This window comes from Papio anubis, chromosome 5 (assembly GCF_008728515.1).
Source record: "Papio anubis isolate 15944 chromosome 5, Panubis1.0, whole genome shotgun sequence".
NCBI lineage: Eukaryota > Metazoa > Chordata > Mammalia > Primates > Cercopithecidae > Papio > Papio anubis.
The window spans coordinates 13,437,002-13,460,032 of NC_044980.1; positions in this window are offsets into that span (position 1 = coordinate 13,437,002).

Genomic DNA, 23,031 nt, shown 5'->3' on the forward strand with positions numbered 1-23,031 from the left:
ATTTGAGCTAATTTCATAATAATGAAGCTTTGGTAACAGTGATTAAACAAATGTAGTTCCTTTTTAGGGAGTAGATGGTATAGTCTCCTCTTATGCTCTCATGAGAAATAGATGTTCTTCTGCCATCTTTACTGGATAAAAGAGATCCCTGTTCAAAAGCCTGAAACAAAGCAATGAATCAGGAGCTGGGAATTTCCAAAGAGGAAAGTTGTCCCATTGCTTCTCATTCTTAATTTGTCTTTGCAGCGTATGCAAGAAGCTATTCTTAGATAAGGTAAAAAAGGAAAAGGAATAATGGCAGCAATTTTGACTTCATGACGAGGCTCTGGTCCCATTAAATGGCCTCCAGTTTTTTCTAGTATGACACAGGTCATTTATATTTTTATAAAAAGAGAAGTCAGCGCTTGACTTTACAACTATTGAAGTGGAATAATAGTTAGCAAATGTTGAAACTTTAAATGAGATGTAAACCGTATCGGAAGTGGCGAGGCAGCAAATGTGCATCTGTGGCCTGCCTCATGAAGCAAGAAGAGGGCCTCATTAAAAACTCAGAACACACATAAATTATCCCACAATGGTGTAAAACGCATTAGAAAAAATTCATCAACAAACCGGTGGAACTAATGTTATGCAGATTAATTTCAAAGTCCTTCAACATCAAAAACGTCATAAAAACATATTTAAGAAGAAGAATCCATTACGCCATCTGGAATTCAGATTTCTGGTTGCAAACCAATTGGTATCATGAATTAATCTTTTCAATAGAAGTAATCTGGTATGATCAATAAATCACAAAATATGAGATAGTCATTACGTATGTAATATAGAAAACAGACCCCCATCCATAATGTTCTGGTTATGGTAAACCTAAGTTATCTGAAACGGAATATACATGAAATATAAATTTGTAGACATTTTATCACTGCAATAAGTAATGCATATTGCATTTGTTAAATACTATTGATATGTGAAGTTTAAGCCTATATTCTTAACATTTTTAAGGTTCTTTCCCCTTTTTGAGTTGGGATTGAAGAGCCGTGAGACACTGCACTCCACTTGTTTGAAGAGGCAAGATGGCCTTATCCACACTTCTAAGAACAGACGTTCTTTTCTGAGTACTTACTCTATGCCAGGCAGTAGGTTTAGATGGCAGAGCCAGGATTTGAACTGAGCAGTCTTACTCCGTAGCTCATTCATTTAACCAGAATGCTTTGATGCTTCCCAAACACGTATCTAGAAAGTGTGATTTCAAAACTTTTCTCCCCCAAACCCCGTAACTCTCATCGGCTCTAGCTGGCGGTGACTTTGAAGTCTTATCCCTATCTGTGCCCTAAGAGACCTCTAGATGCCTGGGGTAAGAAAGGAAGCAGAATGTTGGAGGATGGCTGTGCTGCCCTTCGTCTCTTCCCTCCTCATGGTTCTAGGGTGGGCACTGCGTCTGGAACTCCAGAGAGTAACCATTGCCACGATCCCAGTTAGACTCAAACCGGCTTCTTATCTGCGCCAACTGAAGAGGGGACCTCATCTCCTTCCACTTTTCCTGGCCAGCAGGGATAGAGGCACGTATTTCCAGGAGAGAGCAAGGTCTTCCAGTGACCCTCACTGGGGGTTCATCCAACCATAGAGAGCTTGCACAGCTTATCTTTCCTGCCCTCACTTTCCCAGAGTAGCAATCTCCTCATGACTTCACTCAAGTGGCATTATCTTCTTTCTGAAAGAAGTTTGGACAGAAAGAAATAAAGCATCTCTCTGATTTATTGAAGCTGGTTTGCCAACATTGTTTATGCCACTGGTTATTTCGTTGCCAGTTTGAACATCACCTATACTCAAAGTTCAAGAGCATGGTTTCAAAAACTAGCTGACGTAGATAGGAAACTGAATGTCAGATTGAAGTGGCTACATTGCTCTACACAGTGCTAAAAGAGCTTCCGTGTTACTGCTTTGCAGAAGGCATCTTCATATCAAATACCAATGTACTCTCTTTAACCAGAGTAGGTGACAGCCTAAGTGATTATTACTAACGCCTGAAGTTCCTTAACCGGATAATGTCTTTCATACATCAATTAGAGACAGGTTTGAAAGGCAATTCCCCTTAGTCAGTGCTACCACCTTGATTTAGCCCTACACTAAGTATACATTATTAGTCACTCATCGTATCATATACTACTAAGAAAGAAGGGGAGAGGAAAGAGAAATACAGTGTCTGCAGTGGAGAAAGAGAATATTCTATAGACAACTAATTTCTTGAGTAATTTCTTAAAATTACTCTAGTATTGTTTTGTTGTTTTTTTGTTTGTTTGTTTGTTTGAGCAGTCTTGCTCTGTCACCCAGGATGGAGTGCACTGGCGCAATCTCAGCTCACTGCAACCTCCACCTCCTGGGTTCAAGTGATTCTCCTGCCTCAGCCTCCTAAGTAGCTGGGATGACAGGTGTGCACCACAATACCCAGCTAATTTTTGTCTTTTTAGTAGAAACGGGGTTTCACCATGTTGGTCAGGCTGGTTTTGAACTCCTGACCTCAAGTGATCTGCCCACCTTTGGCCTCCCAAAGTGCTGGGATTACAGGCGTGAGCCACTGCACCCAGAAAAAATTACTTTATTACTGAATATAAGCTCAATAAACATTAAAACTGAATGGAAAATTGAAGATGGGAAGAGAAGAAGGGAAAATGGAAACTAACTATGTTTACTTCTTGATTTTACAAAAGGCAGCTAAATGGTACTTTGACAACAAATTAGGAATAGAAGGAAACTTTCTCAACCTGATAAAGAGTGTCTGTGAAAATCCCACAGCTAGCATCACATTTAATGGAAAAAAAACCTGAAAACTTTCCCTCTAAGACTAGAAATGAGACAAAGATCTTTGCCCTCACCATTTCTATTCAACATTGTACTGGAGGTTCTAGCCAGAGAAAGAAAAGGAAAGAAAAAGAAACAAAAGGCATCCAGATTGGAAAGCAAGAAGTAAAATGTTCTCTATTTGCAGAGGACATGATCTTATATATATATAATTCAAAAAGATCCTCTACAAAACTATTAGAACTAAGAAGTTTAGAATTGTCTCAGGATACAAGATCAATATACAAAAATCAATTGTATTTTTATACAATAGTAAGGAATAATCCAAAAATAAATCAAGAAGACTATGTACAACAGCACACACAAAAAAAGAATACTCAAGAAGATGTTCAACAAAAGAAGTGCAAAACTTAACTATACATCTAAATAATGAAAAGACATCCTATGTTCATAGACCAAAACTTTTCAGTTAAGATGACAGTACTCCCCAAATTGATCCACAGATTCAATGCAATTCTTATCAAAATCCCAACTGTATCTTTTGCACAAATTGACAAAATAACCCTAAAATTCATATGGAAATGCAAGAGACCCAGAATAGCTAAACAATGATGAAAAAGAAAAGGTTGGAGGACATAAACTTCCTAATTTGAAAGCTTACAACAGAGCTACAGTAATAAAGACATTGTTGTACTGGCATAAGGATAGGCATATAGATCCATAGAATAGAACTGAACCAAAAATAAATCCTTACATTTGTGGTCAGTTTATTTTTGACAAAGATTAGAAGATAATTCAATATGGAAAGAATAGTCTATTCAACAGTTGCCTCTGGGACAACTGAATATTCACATGCGAGAAAGTGAAGTTGAATCCCTATCTCACACCACACACACTAATTAATTAAAAATAAATCAGAACTAAATGTGAAAGCTAAAATTCTAAAACTTCCAAAGGAAGCATAGAAATAAATCTTTGTGACCTTGGATTAGGCAATGACTTCTTAGATACAAACCAAAAGCTCAAGCAATAAAAGACAAAATGGATAAATTGGACTACTTCAAAATTTTAAACTTTCGTGACACTATCAAGAAAGTGAAAAGATGATGGACAGAATGGGAGGAAATATTTTCAAACTATATATTTGAGAAGGAATTTCTATCCAGAATATATAAAGAATTCTTAGAAACTAACAATTAAAAGACAAATAAAACAATTTAAATGGGCAAAGGATTTAAACAAACATTTCTTCCCCAAAAAATATACAAAGGGTCAACAAACACATGAAGGGATTCTTAAAGTCATTAGTTACAAGAGAAATGCAAATCAAAACCACATCCTGTAAGAAGACTAACATTTAAAAGACAATAACTAGGCCAGGCGCAGTGGCTCACGCATGTGATCCCAGCACTTTGGGAGGCCGAGGTGGGTGGATCACTTGAGGTCAGGAGTTTGAGACCAGCCTGGCCAACAGGGTGAAACCCCATCTCTACTAAAAATACAAAAATTAGCCAGGCATGGTGGTACATGCCTGTAATTCCAGCTACTTGGGAGGCTGAGGCAGGAGAATTGCTTGAACCCAAGAGGCGGCGGTTGCAGTGAGCCAAGATCGCACCATTGCACTCCAACCTGGGTAAAGAAGTGAGACTCTATCTAAAAAAAAAAAAAAAGAAAGAAAAAAGACAATAACTAGTGTTTGTGAATATGTAGAAAAATTGAAACCCTCATTCTTTGCTGCTGGGCATGTAAAATGGTGCAGCTGTTTTGGAAAATAGTTTGGCAATCCCTAGAATTGCTAAACACAGAGTTACCATATGACTCAGCAATTCCATTCCTAGGAATCCAAAGGAACTGAAAACACGTTCACACAAAAACTTGCACACAAATGTTAACAGCAGGATTATTCATAATAACCCCCAAAAGTGGAAAAAACCTAAATGCTTATCTACTGATGAATAGATTAAAAATACTAGGGTTTTTAAAAAATAGAGTATTATTTGGTAATAAAAAAAGAATGAAGTAGTGATACATGCTACAATATAAGTGAACCTTGAAAAACATTTTGCTAAGTGAAACAAGCCTGTTACAAATGATCACAAATTATATGATTCCATTTATGTGAATCAACACGTAGACAAAAAGTAGATAAGGGGTTGCCTGGGGCTGAGGGAGGAAGGAAGTCATGAACATGGGGAATCACTGTTAATACGTAGGGGGTTTCTCTTCAGAAATGTTGATGTGGTTAAATGTTCTAAAATTAGGTTATGGTGATGGTCACATGGCTGTGAATATGATAAAACATGGTACCTTATAAATGGATGGGTTTTATGGTATATAAAATATATCTCAATGGATCTTTTTTTAAAAAACATACTTTAGCATAGGCTCTATCAGGAAAAATACATCCACTTGTCATACAACTTGATTTTCAATTTTTTTTTTTTTTTTTTTTTTTGAGATAGGATCTGATTCTGTCACCCAGACTGGAGTACAGTGGTACAATCTTGGCTCACTGCAGCCTCCACCTCCCAGGCTCAGGTGATCCTCCCACCTCAGCCTCCTGAGTAGCTGAGTCTACAGGTGTGCATCACCACATCCGTCTAATTTTTGTATTTTTTGTAGAGATGGGGTTTCACCATGTTGCTCAGGCTGGTCTCGAACTCCTGAGCTCAAGTGATCCACCCCTCTCAGCCTTCCAAAATGCTGGAATTACAGGTGTGAGTCACTGCACCTGGCCTTGGATTTTCAAATTTCAATTAAGTTATTGTGGTAACCATTGTGAGTTGGCTACCCAACAACCATTCTCCTCTTGTCTCTGGGAGCCAAATCCCAATTTTGTCCAGGTGTGAGGCAATAATGTGCCTGCGTGCTGAGTATTGATTACCCTAACTCCAAACCCATCACGATATCCTCATCTACCTTTGACAGTGACTCATTCAGGAGTGGCAGGTGTTCCAGTCCTGGCCAATGACACAAAAGAGGAGTCTTCTGCTAAAACTCTTAGCGAGTTAAAAAGTCCTGGATAAAAAAGGAAGATCCCAGGTCAGATGTAGTGGTGCATACCTGTAATCCTCGTACTTTGGGAGGCTGAGGAGGGAGGACTGCTTGAGGCTAGGAGTTTGAGGCTGCAGTGAGTTCTGATCACAGCAGTGCATTCCAGGCTGGATGACATAGACAGGAAGGAAGGAAGGAAGGAAGGAGAGGGAAGGAAGGAAGGAAGGAAGGAAGGAAGGAAGGAAGGAAGGAAAGAAAGAAAAGCTAGCTCTCTCTATTCCCTGATTTTAGACTTTATTTTGGGGGAAGTAATGCTTGGGGGTACATGAGTCATGTGGTAATCTTGAGGACAAGGAAGCTGCCTTGAGCTGCATCCCTGAAACAACCTGGTACCAGACCTCTTAGAAAACAAGATTTTTAAATAAACCTCACTGTTTAAGCCACATTCTGTCAAAGAGGCTGTTTACTGCAGCTGAAAGCATGCTCGTTAATCTACTTTCTCTTAAATGGGCTTATTTGTGAATACTCACAAAATTACACGCTCACTCATATATCAAAGTTTGTCTTTAGAAGATAAAGTTGATCTAGACTTTTTCAGAAGACAGGCCTAGCACTGAGTCACGTAACGGTGCAAGAGGAAAGCACCGTGCTCGATAGGAGAAACAGCCTTCTATATGTAAAGTGGACCAGAGGTTGATCAGCCTTTGTTAGGAAGGCTGATGAGGATTCCCTGTTCAGGAGGCAGGACAAGCCTTTGATGGGGCCTGCACTAGAGAGTTTGAAATTCTATGTTGTTTTTCTTTTCTTTTTCTTTTTCTTTTTTCTTTTTTTTTTTTTTTTTTTTGAGACAAGAGTCTCCCTCTGTCACCCAGGCAAGACTGTAGTGGCACGATCTTGGCTCACTGCAACCTCTGCCTCCCAAGTTCAAGTGATTCTCCTGCCTCAGTTTTCCAGGTAGCTGGGCCTACAAGCGTGCACCACCACACCCGGCTAATTTTTAATTTGTAATGGAGACAGCGTTTCACCATGTTAGTCAGGCTGATCTCAAACTCCTGACCTCAAGTGATCTGCCCACCTCAGCCTCCCAAAGTGCTAGGATTACAGGTGTGAGTCACCACAACCGGCCTTGTCTAATTCTTCATGAAAATTTGAACAATATCCTGGCATCCACCATTTAAGAGAATTTGGTAAGTTATCTGCAGAGTGAATAAGAAAGAAATCATACTAGAAAAGCAAACGTAATAATTCTGAAAGAAAACTACCATTTTTCATCTTTAAATTGTTTATCTTAATAGTCCAAGAAATGTGTGAAAATACCTACAATTGTTAATGCTATAATGAAACTTCTTTATAAACCTGTAGGCGTCAGATTTACACTTGTCTCATAATTGTTATGCAATTCTTTATAAATGTAATTGTTTTAAGTGCCGTGATTTGACCTAAATAAATGCAAAATGTTGATATGGAATAACAAGGTAACCTCAAATTGTTTTTAGTGATAGAATTAATGCCACAGAGGCAGGTTTAACTGCTGCGCTTGTTGTTATTTTATGTTCAAATTTTATAATTAAAGACAGTTGGCAATCCACTTCCAGAACAACAATGTGAGCATCATGAATGCACTCATCAGGGCAACCATCAAAATGGATGAAAATTATTTTTTATAAAACAGGCTAGGCCAGGCGCGGTAGCTCATGCCTATAATCCCAGCACTTTGGGAGGCTGAGGCGGGCGGATCACAAGGTCAGGAGATCGAGCCCATCCTTGCTAACATGGTGAAACCCCGTCTCTACCTAAAATACAAAAATTAGCTGGGTGTGGTTGTGCGCGCCTGCAGTCCCGGCTACTCAGGAGGCTGAGGCAGGAGAATCACTTGAACCCGGGAGGCGGAGGTTGACGTGAGCTGAGATCACGCTATTGCGCTCCAGCCTGGTGACAGAGTGAGACTCTGTCTCAAAAAAATTAATAATAATAAAACAGGCTGGGCATGGTGGCTCATGTCTATAATATCAGCAATCTGGGAGGCCAAGCCAGGAGTATCACTTGGGGTCAGGAGTTTGTGACCAGTCTGGGCAGCATAACAAGACCCCAACTCTACAAAACAAAAACAAAAAGGCAGGTGCGGTGGCATGTGTCTGTAGTCCCAGCCGAAGTGGGAGGATCACCTGAGCCCAGGAGTTTGAGGCTGAACTGCCATGAGCCATGATTACGCCACTGCACTCCAGCCTGGGCAATACAGTGAGATTCTGTTTCTTTCTTTTTGTTGTTGTTGTTGTTGTTGTTGTTTTGAGAGAGCGTCTCGTTTTGTCACCCAGGCCGGAATGCAGTGGCATGATCTTGGCTTACTACAAACTCCGCCTCCTGGTTTCAAGCAATTCTCCTGCCTCAGCCTCCGGAGTATCTGGGATTACAGGCGTGCGCCACCATGCCCAGTTAATTTTTGTATTTTTAGTAGAGACAGGGTTTCGCCATGTTGGCCAGGTTGGTCTCGAACTCCTGACCTCAGGTGATCCCCCTGCCTCGGCCTCCCAAAGTGCCGGTATTACAGGCATGAGCCACCATGCCTGGCCTGCCAGACCCTATTTCTAAAGAAATTTGTTTTATTTAAAACAAAAACTAAAACCTAGCCATTTAAAGTTTTAGGAAATTCTCCAAAGGAAATGAAGAACCAGGTATTCAATGTCCTAAATCTGGGTAAGAACAGCAAGATCAGTGGCACTGAAGTCACTCTCCACTCCCTCTGTCCTGCTCAGCATGATGGAAGCTCCCTTCCAGGTGGGTGTGGCCAAGAAGATGGGGCTCACTCTCAGCTCTCAATCAGTTGCTACAATGTCTCCCTGGGAGGCTTAAGCCAATAGCATTTCTCATTCCTGCCTCCAGGTCTTGTTGCAAATCCTGAATTCCAAGCGTGGCTGAGAGTTCCTGAGCTCCTTTTCTCCACCGAGCCCCACTTCATAGGCAGGGCAGAGGCTCTACCTTGAGTGCAACAGGCTGAGAACATAAGAGTCCCACTTTCCTTCACCCCAATTTGCTCATGGGTCAGAGGTCCACCCCAAAAAAGGCAAACTGAGAAGATCAGAGGCTCACAGCCCCAACCAGGCCCAGCAGCCCATCCCTAAAGCAGAGGGTCACTCGGAAGCACACCACTGCCCCTGCAGTCTGCTCTGGAGTCATTGTTCAGAGATTTCGCCAAAGAGGAGAGGCAGGCTATAAAACAGCTCTGAAGCTTTCCCCAAAGACACTGACTTTTTAAAAACCAGCTGGTGGGGAAGTTGAAGCCTAAGGATACTCTCAAAAACAAATGGAGGACTTGGTGGTAAGCAATTAAGAGGAGACTGGTAGCTTCATGAGAGAGAAAAGCTACACCAGAGCCAGCTAGTTTCCCAGAGAAAATCTGGAAAAGAGACAGTTAATAACAGCACTCCGGGGGGGAAGAACAAACTCCAAAGACTGGCCTCAAAAACCATCCCTGAAAAGAGATCCACATTTAATTGGATCCAACTGTGGAGCAATTTATGCCCCAAAGCATTGTAAAAACTGAGAGCAATCAGCCAGCTATTAGTGGAATCTAACGAATGGATGTGATACCAACAGAGACGGACAACTGAGAAATAGGAGAAACGACAGTCAAAGAGATCCCTGATAAAACTACTGTCCAACCCAGGGTGACTTCGTACATGACCAAGGCTCTGCTCCCTGACATCAAAGACTTCTCACAGCAGTGAAAGTAGACTTTACTAAAAAGGTTTGGCCAAGACACTAAACAAGTAAACAAGCAAACAGCAACAATAAGCCTTGAAGTTGGAAGAAGTCAATATCCAGAATTGCTACAAGACATTGTAAGATACAATGAATTTCTCTGAGGTCCTCTTCAGAAATTTAGCCTGCTAACTTCCTTGTCTTTTGTTCTCAAACTCAACTTTCCTGTTCCTCCTTGCCCCTAGTTACTGTAAACAGCCTACCCTCTTCCCATCAGCTCCAATCAATAACTCACATCTGTTTCCTTCATTACCTGAACCCATTGTTCCCCCAAAACTACACATCTCACACACTCCACCTCTGTACCTCGTATCCCCTCCTGTTCTATATTTAGAAAAATACGTACCAGTAACCAATCGGGTCAGTTTAGATTGTACGGTCCGACCCCAGCCCATGGGGGAGGGACACAGAGGTAGGGATTGCCTTAAGGATATAAAACCCCCCTAGTCTCCTTTGTTCCCTGTGCTCTTGCCATCTTGATTGACACAAGTGGCACCCTTCTGCAGAATACATTGCCTTGCTAAGAGAATTAAACTAAGGAAAGTACACTTTTTTAAGGGTTTGCCCTTAAGAAGAGAACATACTGCTTATGCACTTCTTTCTTGTCACCAAGCTGATAATATAATTACATAAATTTCTTACAATGACACCATTGACTGATGAGCAATGGAAGGGGAATTCTTCAATAAAAGTAAATAAAAGTCTGAGGTAGTATGGAGCCTATGGGAGCTCATTCACACAGGATTCAGAACTTCTCCCTCTTGGTCCACACTGCATGTCTGGAAACAAGCTGCCCTTTTCAGGGAAGAGAAATTAACTCCATACACTTTTGATCAGTTCAAAGGCAGATTGGGCCGGGCGTGGTGGCTCACGCCTGTAATCCCAGCACTTTGGGAGGCCAAGGCGGGTGGATTCACCTGAGGCTGGGAGTTTGAGACCAGCCTGATCAACACAGAGAAACCCCGTCTCTACTAAAAATACAAAATTAGCTGGGCGTGGTGGTGCATGCCTGTAGTCCCAGTTACTCGGGAGGCTGAGGCAAGAGAATAGCTTGAACCCAGGAGGCGGAAGTTGCAGTGAGCCAAGATTGCACCGAGCTGAGATTGCACCATTGTACTCAAGCCTAGGCAACAATAGCAAAACTCCATCTCAAAAAAACAAACAAACAAACAAACAAAGCAGATTGTGCCCTGAAATTCTTATTGTTTTAGAGAAAAGGAGGCAAGAGATTCCCTTTTAGAATGTTGAACGGCCTTGATGGGCACCCTAACCTCAGCAGAGCTTTGACAGTTGGATGGAAATTATCACATTTCTTCCAGATTAGACATAACCAAAATCCTTTCTCAGAGTCATTGGTAAGGAATTTGCTTAATAACTGAACCTGTGGTCTCTGGGCTGCCTGCCAACGGCAGGACTAAATAAAGACGAGGATGCAGACACAGGCAGGCATGAGAGAAGATACTGTGTCCCTGACTTTATTGTTCTGGCTTTTTTTTCTTCATCTCTTCCTATTCTCCTTTCTTGTCTATTTATAGCAAACAAAATTACCCCTTAAATCTGAGTGCAACACACATGAATGCATGGCTTAAGCAGATATTATGCAAATGATTACAGAATAATAAAATTAGATGTCCAAAGCAAAGTATTTCCATTACCATCAACCCATGGCAAGGTTCCCTATTCTATTTTTAAGCAGCTTCAAATCTACTTGTGATCTTTTATCACAATTTCATTTTTATAACAACTTTCCTGGTTTATAGAATGTTTGCCATCTATATGTTTCCTATACAGAAGAAAACAAAATATCCCACTATATCTATTTCTATAGCAAGATTTTGTAGGAAATGTTGCCTATCAAGGAATATCCTTTCAATTTTCACTTACATGGAAAATCAAACTGCTCTTCAGACCTACTAAAACTCTCTTTACAATTTCCAGTCTATTTCAAGCTTCGTTTGAAAAAGTGACTTTTTTTAGAGACCAGAGAAAACCTAATTCTGCTTTTCTTTTTTCTTCTTTTTTTGGGGAGGAGGGTACAGAGTCTCACTCTGTGGCCCCAGCTGGAGTGCAATGGCCCAATCTAAGCTCACTGCAGCCTCTGTCTCCCAAGTTCAAGAGATTCTCCTGCCTCAATCTCCCAAGTAGCTGGAACTACAGAGATGTCCTGCCACGTCTGGCTAATTTTTGTATTTTTAGTAGAGATGGGGTTTCACCATGTGGACCAGGCTGGTCTTAAACTTCTGACCTCAGGTGATCCACCTGCCTCAGTCTCCCAAAGTGCTGGGATTACAGGCGTGAGCCTCTGCGCCCAGCCAAAACCAAAAAAACCTGACTCTGACTTTCAAATAAAAGTACCACGAATAATAAAATTTGGGCATATTCAGGAAGCATTTGAAAGTTTTGATTGGAGAAACTATTGATCGATCTTCACATTACCACTCAATTTTCTCTAGTTCTCTAGTTTCATTAGTTTCTTGTTTATTTCCACTGAAATTCCCACTGTTTCTTATTTTTCTGTGGTAGATTAAATCTACAAATGGAGATAAACATTTTTATTTATCTAGTTAGTGCTTACTGTACTTTCTGTATCTGGGGAACCATGTATCTCACCAATTCTAGTAAATTCTCCAACTGTCATTTATTTATTTATATGTTTCATTTACTTCCTTCTCTCCATTCACTCCTTCAGGAAATAAGTGAAACTGACTCAGTTTATCCACCATATCTCTTTTTGTTTTGCTTTGCATAAAAACACAATTCTTTATTAGAGTGAGTATATTTACTAACCTATTTTAACATAGTTCATGAATTAACATAGTTTAGAAATGATCAATTGCAAATTAAGGACTTTGCTGATCATACTTACTTCTTAGGCTTTATCATTTCCTAATCTTTTTTTTTTTTTTTTTTGAGACGGAGTCTCTCTCTGTCGCCCGGGCTGGAGTGCAGTGGCCGGATCTCAGCTCACTGCAAGCTCCACCTCCCGGGTTCACGCCATTCTCCTGCCTCAGCCTCCTGTGTAGCTGGGACTACAGGCGCCCGCCACCTCGCCCGGCTAGTTTTTTGTATTTTTTAGTAGAGACGGGGTTTCACCATGTTAGCCAGGATGGTCTTGATCTCCTGACCTCGTGATCCGCCCGTCTCGGCCTCCCAAAGTGCTGGGATTACAGGCTTGAGCCACCGCGCCCGGCCCATTTCCTAATTTTTAAGTAAACTTTACTGTGCTACAACGTACACAACAAAATTCACAAATTTTAAGAGGAAGTGGATAAATTCTGTCAAATGTATTTATCCATATAACCAATGCCTCATTTAAAACATAGAATATCTCCTTAGAAAGTTTCCTGTGCTCATTTTCAGTCAATCAACACCCCACCGCCACACCCTAGTCAACCCCGATCTGATTTCCAAGAACTTCATCGTATAAATAGAAATGTACAGGCTCTCCTCTTTCGCCTCCAGTTTCTCTTACTCAAGATAACGTGGGAAAAGATTCATCCATGTTGTTGCACGAATCAGTAGTTTGTTCCTTTTTATGGCTATAAATTGGTATTCCATTGTATGAATACACCACAATTTGTTTATCCACATACATTCTATGTATTATTCCATACATATAAGCAATCTAAATTGTTACATTTTAAAATTGCATATATTCAATATAAGATGATATAGAAAAAATCTTGGTAACTTCTAGTGGCTTTTCTTACTCAAGTCTTCAGCACTTGAGTAAGAGATCCTTACTGCCAAGATCAACCTTCCGTTCACCTGAAAGTCTTCTATTCCGTTTTGCTCTCATCCCCTGCAGGAAGCAATCCCTCTTGCTTCCCAGTTTTTACTTCACATGATACACCACTTTCTATTTTTGTTATGGTTACTTACATACATATCTAATATCAACTACTAGACTCTAAGCTGCTTGAAGTCAGGATCCAAGTGATGTTTAGCTTTGCCTGGTCCACAGCACTTAGCAAATGGCTGGCTTGTGGGAAGGGCTCAAAGCACGGCAGCTGAGTAGGTAAATAAACAGGTGAATTCCTGTATTCCAAAGTAGCTTCAGGGACTCCCCACTTTGTAGTTTGTCATGCAAACTCTTCCACAAGGAGCTCCAACCTAGCTTTCCAACTGCAGTCTCGTGATTTTTCCTACATAATACCTCTCCTTCAGTTAAATTCTTCTTTGCTAACTTCCATCATTTTATCTGTTATATTATTCCAGTCTAGTAGAAAACACACACGTACACACACACACACCCGCACACACAACCCTATCTTTATTTTCCCCACCTCCTGAATGATAGTTAGAGTTTCAAGGTATCTGTTTCCAGGGACCCCCACCACCGCCCCCACCACCATCCGCCACCTTGGTCAGCAGGGACCATAAAATAAGCAGTTGTAGATGGTGCCCAGTAGGGGGAGGCGTGCCCATAAATCTTCCACTAAATCCCAGGCCTTTCTGAAGCCCAGGAGATTTTAAAGAAGCTACATGTTTACAAAAACATCTTCTAGGTTAAAGAAATAAACAAGAGTTCAGCTAACTCCTTCCTCTGATTACAAACTGAGTAATCTCTGCTCACCAAAGCACGGTAATTTAAGCACAAATAACAAAGACAAAACCATATGACCATTTTTAAATCTCTAAGGACCTCACTCTATTTGCATCCTCATTTCTTTTAATCCATGAAAATCTATTCACAGATTGAACGTTAAATCTGTGTTGTTGAATCAGGAATTAGTAATGGAAAGCTGGACGTCTTGCCCTCCAGATGCAGAGATTAGTTCAAAAGAAAAACATCTGTACTGCCTACTTCTCTTCCATCTCCACCCACTTCTCAGCACCATTTAGGTTTTAAAAATGTTTTGTTATGGTCTACCAAATGGCAGTCATTTTTTTATGTACTAAGTTTAAGATACCATGGGATTTGATTTGACTCAATGTTAATCATTGAGTCACGCTGATCACAAACCAAAAGTGAACAGTCATCATGAAACAAACTGTGTCACACCACAGGGAACAGAATGGTAACCCCGCCCGTTCTCACACAGGGGCAGATAGATTTCACAGAGAATTAGTAGAGCTCAGGGCTTCGTAAGCTTAAAAATTCATGACGCTGGAAGAGTTCATTTCATAAATGAGAAAAGTAAAATCTAGAGAGATCAACGTGGCTTTCTCAAGAGACTCAAGTTAGTGATGAAGCAGAGACTAGAGTCCAGTGTTTGGATCTGTTACGTCTCGGATGATCTTCTCCAAACACTATTCATTGCACTTCCTTGGCAGTGTCAGCAAGAGATGATATCTTAAAAGGATAGTTTTTGTGCCCAGTTCCTTTAGGGATATACTAAGAAGGCAATGCAAACACCAGGTCAACTTGAAGAAAGCCTCTCTAAGCAGCCAGCCAGACTTGAAGTTTCGTACAACCGCCACATTGGCACCATTTAAACAAGTTCTTGTAAAAAGAATCTTCGAGGAAGAAAGCAAAATCCATCCATGATGAATAGTGCATGTGTTAGCACCCATCCTATACATCTCTTCCACAATTATTTATTGGGTGGAGTATGCAACAAGAGTGTGTTATTATATTAGTCAGTTAGTTGTCCCTTGAATCTAAAGATAACACCTACAGTTCCCATTGCGTTGGAGAGAGGACGGAAATGCTAAAAGCTGTGTTAAAATGACAGTGTTTAATAACAATGACACTCGAGCTTTGTAATGTTTTTCATGGTGGATCTCAAAGCATTTGGCAAATGGCCATGACATTTCAACACAGTATTATTCTGAAGAAGTATCATTGTGATTTCCTTTTGATAAGTCAGAGGAAGAAAGATAATCGCCCGTGAAAATCTATCTAGCAAGTGGGATTTTTAGCCCTAACGTTTTTATTTTTAATTACGCCTAATTTTGTACATTAGCTAAAAACTTTTTGGGAATACATTTAATTCTAATTAAATAAATAAAGTGATCTGATTTAGGATCTAAACTCAAAAGTCCTGTGCTCATTCCGAGGCAGCGGTTACTCTTCTGGCTTCCTGACATAAAATTCATACAAACAACCCTCATAAAACATCATCTGAAATTCCAGGAGTGGAATGTGCGAGGCAACTTAACACGGAATAGAGCAACTTCAAAAGAAAAAAATACAGAAGCTAAGATCTCTTCCCGGAACTACCACTATTAAAAATTAATCCAGGAATTCAGGTTCGGGATGAGGTAGGAGGATGGGTGGGAGGGAATTAGAAAGAAAGGAGAAGCAGACAAAGACTGTTTAAATATTTATGATTCTTATTTGAAATCAGAGAAAGATTCCCTACTTGCAAGACTTGAAGTGTCATTATAATTAAGTACTTCAGATATTTTATATTGTATTTGATGGGTTTTGACTTCAAAGGAACTTAGGGGCAAAGTCTCAGCCAACACAGAGCATTCACTGCAGCCCCTCCCGAAGCGTTCCAAGTCATCACAGAGGCTTCAGCCTAGTCCGTCTCAAAAAAGCACAATATCCTAGGAATGCAACCATTTCTCAACTCCGAAGTGGTCAACGAGATGTAAGTGGAACTTGTTGGATAGGGCCTCTGGAAAAGTTCCTAAAAGAGGACTGACTCAGCTATGAGGTGAGCTCTTTCATGGTTCCACCCACATCTCCTTCTTCCTGCCTGAAATGTGGACATGACGGCTGGTGTTCCAGCAGCCATTTTGTATCTTGAGATAGACCTTGAGAAAAAAAGCCACACTCTGAGGGGGGTAGAAGAAAGAAAAAAAGAACCTACATACCTGATGACCAAGTTGATGTCATGCCCACCCAGAATTGCCTAATTTGGGATTTTTTTTTTTTACCTAATAGGAAGTCTCTTACTTGAGTTTTTCATTATTTACTCACTGATACATCCAACTCAGTAGATTTTAGGACTCTCTCTAAAACTGTCTTTGATTCTTGAGGAAGCATAGCCAGTACTGTTTTCCTTGACTTTCTAAGATAGGTCCACCAAATCCTCCACGTTAAGTAACTCTAGAGGACCTTTCTTATATCGTGGGCCATGAGACACTCTCATTTAGATGACAGTGCGAATAGGGTCCTCTGGATCCTCTGGTCCCAGCTCACCCACTTTCATAGAATTTCTGCTTACCTTCGACTTTCTTGGAGTTACATCCTCAGGGAAACAAGTAAAAATGTTATTTTAGATTCAAATATTGGTTAAACAATCTTTAATACAATCTACTATATTACAAGTTTATTAAGGGCTAATTTAAACTAGATTTCTCAAATTTCCAACCCATGGATCACTTTGGCAGATAAATTAATGTCATGAACATCTATAATGCTTCTTTCCACAGCACAAAAAAAAAAGAAGGGAAGAAAGAAAGAAGCTATAAAGAAAAGAAGGGAAAAGTTATCACAAAAGAATAGAATAGAATAGAATAGAATAGAATAGAATAGAATAGAATAGAACAGAACAGAATAGAATATGTGCTATTGATCATAAAACAAGAATTTTAAAATTTTTATTTATTTAGTTATTTATTTTTGAGATGGAGTCTCGCTCTGTCACCCAGGCTGGAGTGCAGTGGCACGATCTTGGCTCACTGCAAGCTCCGCCTCCCAGGTCCACGCCATTCTCCTGCCTCAGCCTCCCAAGTAGATGGGACTACAGGTGCCCGCCACCGCACCCGGCTAATTTTTTGTATTTTTAGTAGAGACGAGGTTTCACCATGTTAGTCAGGATGGTCTCGATCTTCTGACCTTGTGATCCGCCCACCTCAGCCTCCCAAAGTGCTGGGATTACAGGCATGAGCCACTGTGCCCGGCCAACAACATTTTTAACATTGGTAATGATACATAACATTTGTTGTGACACAGATTTCTCTAGGCAGTCCTCATTCCAAGCCCTTTTTTCAAGTCCTCTACATGTATTAACTCAGTAGTGGTCTGTGGCCTGTTAGGAACCAGGCTGCACAGCCAGAGGTGAGTGGTGGTGAGCGAGCATTACCCCCTGAGTTCTGCCTCCTGTCAGATCAGCAGTGGTATTCGATTCTCATGGGAGCATGAACCCTATTGCGAATTGTGCATACAAGGAATCTAGGTTGTGTGCTCCTTATGAGAATCAATGCCTGATGGTCTAAGGTGGAACAGTTTCATCCCAAAACCATTCCCTCCACCTTACCCTGCACCTCGGAAAAATTATGTTGCATGAAACCGGTCCCTGGTGCCCAGAAGGTTGGGGACTGCTATATTAACTCATTCAATCCTCATAACAAGCCTCTGAAGTAGGTTATTATTATTTTTATTTTTATTATTATGCTATTGGACAAACGAAGATACAGAGGTACAGAAAGCTTAAGTGACTTGCCAAAGTCTCACAGTTGGTTAGCAGTGGAACCAGGATGTAAATTCAGGTCTATCTGACCCCCTCCTCACCGCCAAACATATACCATTAACTACCACAACATACTGTCCCAATAGTTTATAACAAGCAACATCATACTATAAACACTATGATTAGGAGATCTAGACTACAGACTCCAAAAGGGAAGGACTATTTGTATTTTGTTCACTGCTCTACTCTCAGTGCCCAGAACACTATTTGGCATGTAATTGGCACTCAAGTAATTATTCAATGAATGAAGAAATGAATGAGTGAATGGATATAGAAAACTTTACAGTACTCCCAGGTACAAGGGATCTGTGTTTTAAGAATTGCTTTTTGGGATTGCCATGAGCAGCAGACCCATCCAAGGAGAAATACATTCGTAATAAAGATTTGTAGGATGTGCGATCTTCAGATACTAGCATCATTAACATTCAAACATCTGCCAGAAATCATTATGATACCTTCCAGCAAAAGTTTATAAAGTGCTTTCATTTGCACTATCTCATTTAATCCTCATAACCACCCTATGAGGATTTATTTTCACTTTGCTATTGAGAAAACAGTCTTTAGCCACTGCCAGAATCCAGGCTTACATCCTCTCACCCATTCCCGCACTGTGGGCATTCACCCTAGAGAGTCTTGCCAGTCATGGGGTTAGATGCCCCCTGACCACTCACATTTCACTGCCCCATCCCCTTCATGGCCATGGGCCTGCATTCACAGCTATCCTTAGCCTACAACCTAACTTCTGATCTTGGTGTTCTAGGTAACTACTGTGGAGTACAAACTTAACAGTGTAAACAATTTGTTGTTATGATCTCCCATGGTTCTGGAGGTTGGCTGGGCTCAGCTGAGTGGTTCTTGCACAAAGCCTCCCATGTGGTTGCAGCCTGATATTACGTCAGCTGAGTCTGTATTCATCTGAAGGCTCAACTGGGCTGGATGTCCTATAAGGCCCATTCACATGGCCAGCAGTGGATGATGGCTCAGAAAGGCTGTTGACCTACATGAGCCTCTCCCTGTGGCTTGAGCTTCTCATACAGGGTGTTTCACTCCAGTGGAGCGTCCTAGGAGTGGGTGTTTCAAAGCTCAGGAAGCAGAAGCTGCCAGGCCAGTGAAGGCTTGGCTCGGAACTATTACAATGATATTTCCACTGTATCCTATTTATCAAAGCAACCATTGGCCTACCCAGATTCCAGGGTGTGGAGAAATAAATTCCCCCTCCTGATGGGTGAGTGGGAAGGTCATCTTCCTGAAGAGGATGTGGGATGGAAGATGTTGTTGCAGCCATCTTTGGAAAATATGACCTGCCTCACTCAGCTTCATAATTAACCTGCAACTTATAAGCTACACGCTTGCGGATAAATTTCCATTTCCACACTATTATTCTATGTTTAACTGGGCACAGAACAATGTTCAGTTTATGTTTTTAACTGTTGCCAAGGTTACATTTGGGGCCGAACTCTTATTAACTCATATCCTTTAATACCTCCCAAGGCTATTCTAATTCAAACAGGTATTTTAGCTCAGTGATAAGAGAGTTCATGGAGTCCAGGGCATGGGTGAAGCTGCCACCATTTTATATACATTCACAAGAGTTATTTGTACTTCCGGCCAGTTCCAGCATCTCAAAGAGGACCAGGCAAAAATATAAAAACAGGTCTGTTCAAATTCATCACAACAATGAAAACTTTTTTAAAGTCCACAGCTACCTCTCTTTAGCACCCACATGCCAATCAAATTAGACTTCTCACCCTGGCCTTATTCTGTTTTCTGAGTTATATATTTATTTATTTATTTATTTATTTGAGACAGAGTCTCACTCTGCAGCCAGGCTGGAGTCCAATGGCGTGAGCTCGGTTCACTGCAACCTCCACCTCCAGCGTTCAAGCGATTCTCCTGCCTCAGCCTCCCGAGTAGCTGGGGCTACAGGCATGCACCACCATGCCCAGCTAATTTTTGTAGTTTTAGTAGAGACGGGGTTTCACCATGTTGGCCAGGATGGTCTCGATCTCTTGACCTTGTGATCTGCCCGCCTCAGCCTCCCAAAGTGCTGGGATTACAGGTGTGAGCCACGACATCCAGCCTATTCTGTTTTCTTGATGCCTACATCCTGCCATCCTAATTGGATTTCACTCCCACATCCTCTTCCATTGAAATATTCCTTCTTTCATGGCAAACTCAAATTCCTCTGGATCACCTTTCCTAATGAATGTCCCTGCTAAATGAATGTGACTTCACTCTTCTTTGAGCCTCTGTAACTCTTGCCTGACACCTCTCCCAACTCTCACCTTTTCTACTTGGAGTAACAGTCCTATTTGGGCTTATCTCTCTACTTCCTTCCCTGTACCTTTGCATCCACTGCCTGCATAACTCAGCCCAACACCTCCACACAACAGGTGCTCCATGAATATGCGTCAAAGTGGATCGAACCTCCAGGAATGCCATTCTCATCATATTGTCATTTCCTTTGATAGCCTGGGCTGATAAAGATCTCACTCACCCTTGGGGAACTGTCTTCATTGACATTCATCCACTCCTTAACTCAACCAAAATGGACTGGATAAAGTCCGAGTGTTAAGCCAAAAGAATGTTCGAACATAACCCTGGATTCAAGTTAAATCATCTCACTTCTACCAGCAAAATTATCTTACCAAAGGAAACAGGCATCACACGCCACATGTTTCCTCCAATTCTGGCTCCTTAAAGACCAAAAGAGATGTTCCCTGGATGTGGACCCACAGCTGTCCACAAAGACCAGAATGTAGCTTCAGCGGGAGGAGCCAGGCTTTCCCATCTTCTCCCCAGCTTGTCCTCAGCAGCCAGACCTTGGGCTGCCTCTTAAATGCTGCTTCTTTTGCTCCCATTCACAAATGTGGGGACTTTCTTGGTGACCCTTCCTGATTCTGCTTTTGTAACTGTAATAGATTCATTGCCTGATGTGCAAGGCAAATCAATACACTGAGACACCGGGCTACAGCAGAGAAAGAGGTTTAATCATAGGGCTGCCAAAGGAGGAGATGAGAAGAGACCTCAAACCTGTCTCCCTCAAGGAGTTTGGGGCTAGGATTTCTAAGGGTTTTGGGTTTTGGAGTGGGCTGAAGTGTGAGGACCACTGATTGGTTCAAGAGTTGGGGGGGTGGGTGAAGTCATGGGACCAGGAGGTGGAGAAACTATTCCATTCCTTTGTGGGGGTCCTCAAACTGGGTGATGTGAGCTGTTTTTGCTGGAATTCAGGATATGGAAAACATCTTAGGCAATTCTTAAACAAACGCCTTATAAGTCTAACTTCAGAAATCCTATCTAGAAGAACAGCAGGGACACAGATGATCAGGATCCAGTGCTCCACGGCTCTCAGTGACAAGGAAGCGGGCCACAGTGGGGCCTGACTCATGCTTAATTACAACTCTGTTTCTGTCCAGAATTCTTGCTAAGCCTGTGAGGACAGCTTCACTTTTGCTGTGTCCACACTGGGCTGGGCAACTCCCCCATGCTCCTCATGGGGCTCCTAACCCATTCCACCCTCTGGGAGAGGACCCCAAGAGGAGTTCCAGCCCCTTCATGGACTTGTCAGTCAGGGTTATCCAGAAAAACAGAACCAATACTACAAGCATCAACAAATAAGAGGGGATTGACTGCGGGAATTGGCTCACATAATTATGGAGGTCGAGAAGTCCCACAGTCTGCCATCCACAAGTTGGAGAACCAGGAGAGCCAGGGGTGGGATTCAGGCTGAGTCTGAAGGCCTGAGAACCAGGAATCCAAAGTCTGAAAACCAGAGAATATGGAGGTCCCAGCTCCAGAAGGACAGGAAATACAAAAAAAAGTAGATTAATTATCCTGTCTGTGACTTTTTGTTCCTTCAGGGCCCTCAGCAAATTGAATAATGCCGTCTGCATTGGTGAGGATGATCTGCCTTACTCTGTCTACTGATTCAAATGCTGATCTCTTCCAGAAACACCTCAGGGGCACACCCATATTCTGTCAGCTTTGTGGGTATCCCTTTAGCTGGTCAAATTGACACGTAAAATTATCCGTCATAATGGAAGACAAACAGAAGTGTCCCATGCAAGGTGGGCTAGTATTTAAATGTATAAAGGCCAGTTACTTAGAAGCTTTGTGCCTTCATTTCCTTAAGTGCAAATGGGGATAATAATGGCCCTTCTTCTATTGTTCCTTGAGAGCACCCCCTGAAATAATTCACTAAGGCATCACAACAGTTCCTGATGCACAGAACGCAGACCATAAATGCTATGCCTTCCGTTGCTAAAAGTATTATTGTCAGCTGGGCATGGTGGCTCATGCCTGTAATCCCAGCACTTTGAGAAGCCAAGGTGGGTGGATCACTTGAGGTCAGGAGTTTGACCCCAGCCTGGCCAACGTGATGAAACCCTGTCTCTACTAAAAATACAGAAATTGGCCAAGCGTGGTGGCGGGCACCTGTAATTCCAGCTACTCAGGAGGCTGAGGCAGGAGAATCGCTTGAACCTGGGAGGCGGAGGTTGCAGTGAGCTGAGATCATGCCATTGCACTCCAGCCCGGGTGACAAGAGCGAAACTCCATCGCAAAAATAAATAAATAAACAAAAGTATTGTTGTCTGAGGTTATGTTTCTCAAAGGCAGACCCTGACACAAGGAAAGGTGTGATGTTAGGCAAAGTCCTAGGAGGGACAGCTTCACCCTAATCCCACAGGGTATCTCAGGAGTGTGGGGCTACCTGGGGGAAAGAATCCCCTAGTACTCCCTGCTCTTCACTGACAGGCAAATATATTACCAGAGTCCAAAGGCAGTCCTCCAGGAAGAGTGGCAGGTGTCGGAGGAGGGACAAGCAGGAGAATAGGGGGAACCTGGGAGGGTCTGGAGAACCCTGTGGTGTGCATCACAGTTGTACCTGCCAAACCTTTCTGAAGATTTCATTCTCTGACTGTCCTTTTCACTCTACAGTCTTCATTCTCTGTTCTGCATCCTAGCCCCTTATACCATCTACAGCCTGTTCATCCATTCGGCAATTATTTATTGAGTCCTACTATATGTCCAGTACCATGCTAGGGCCTGGGAATATATCACTGAACAAAAGGCAAAAATGCATATACCCTCATGGAAATATTCAGTGGTG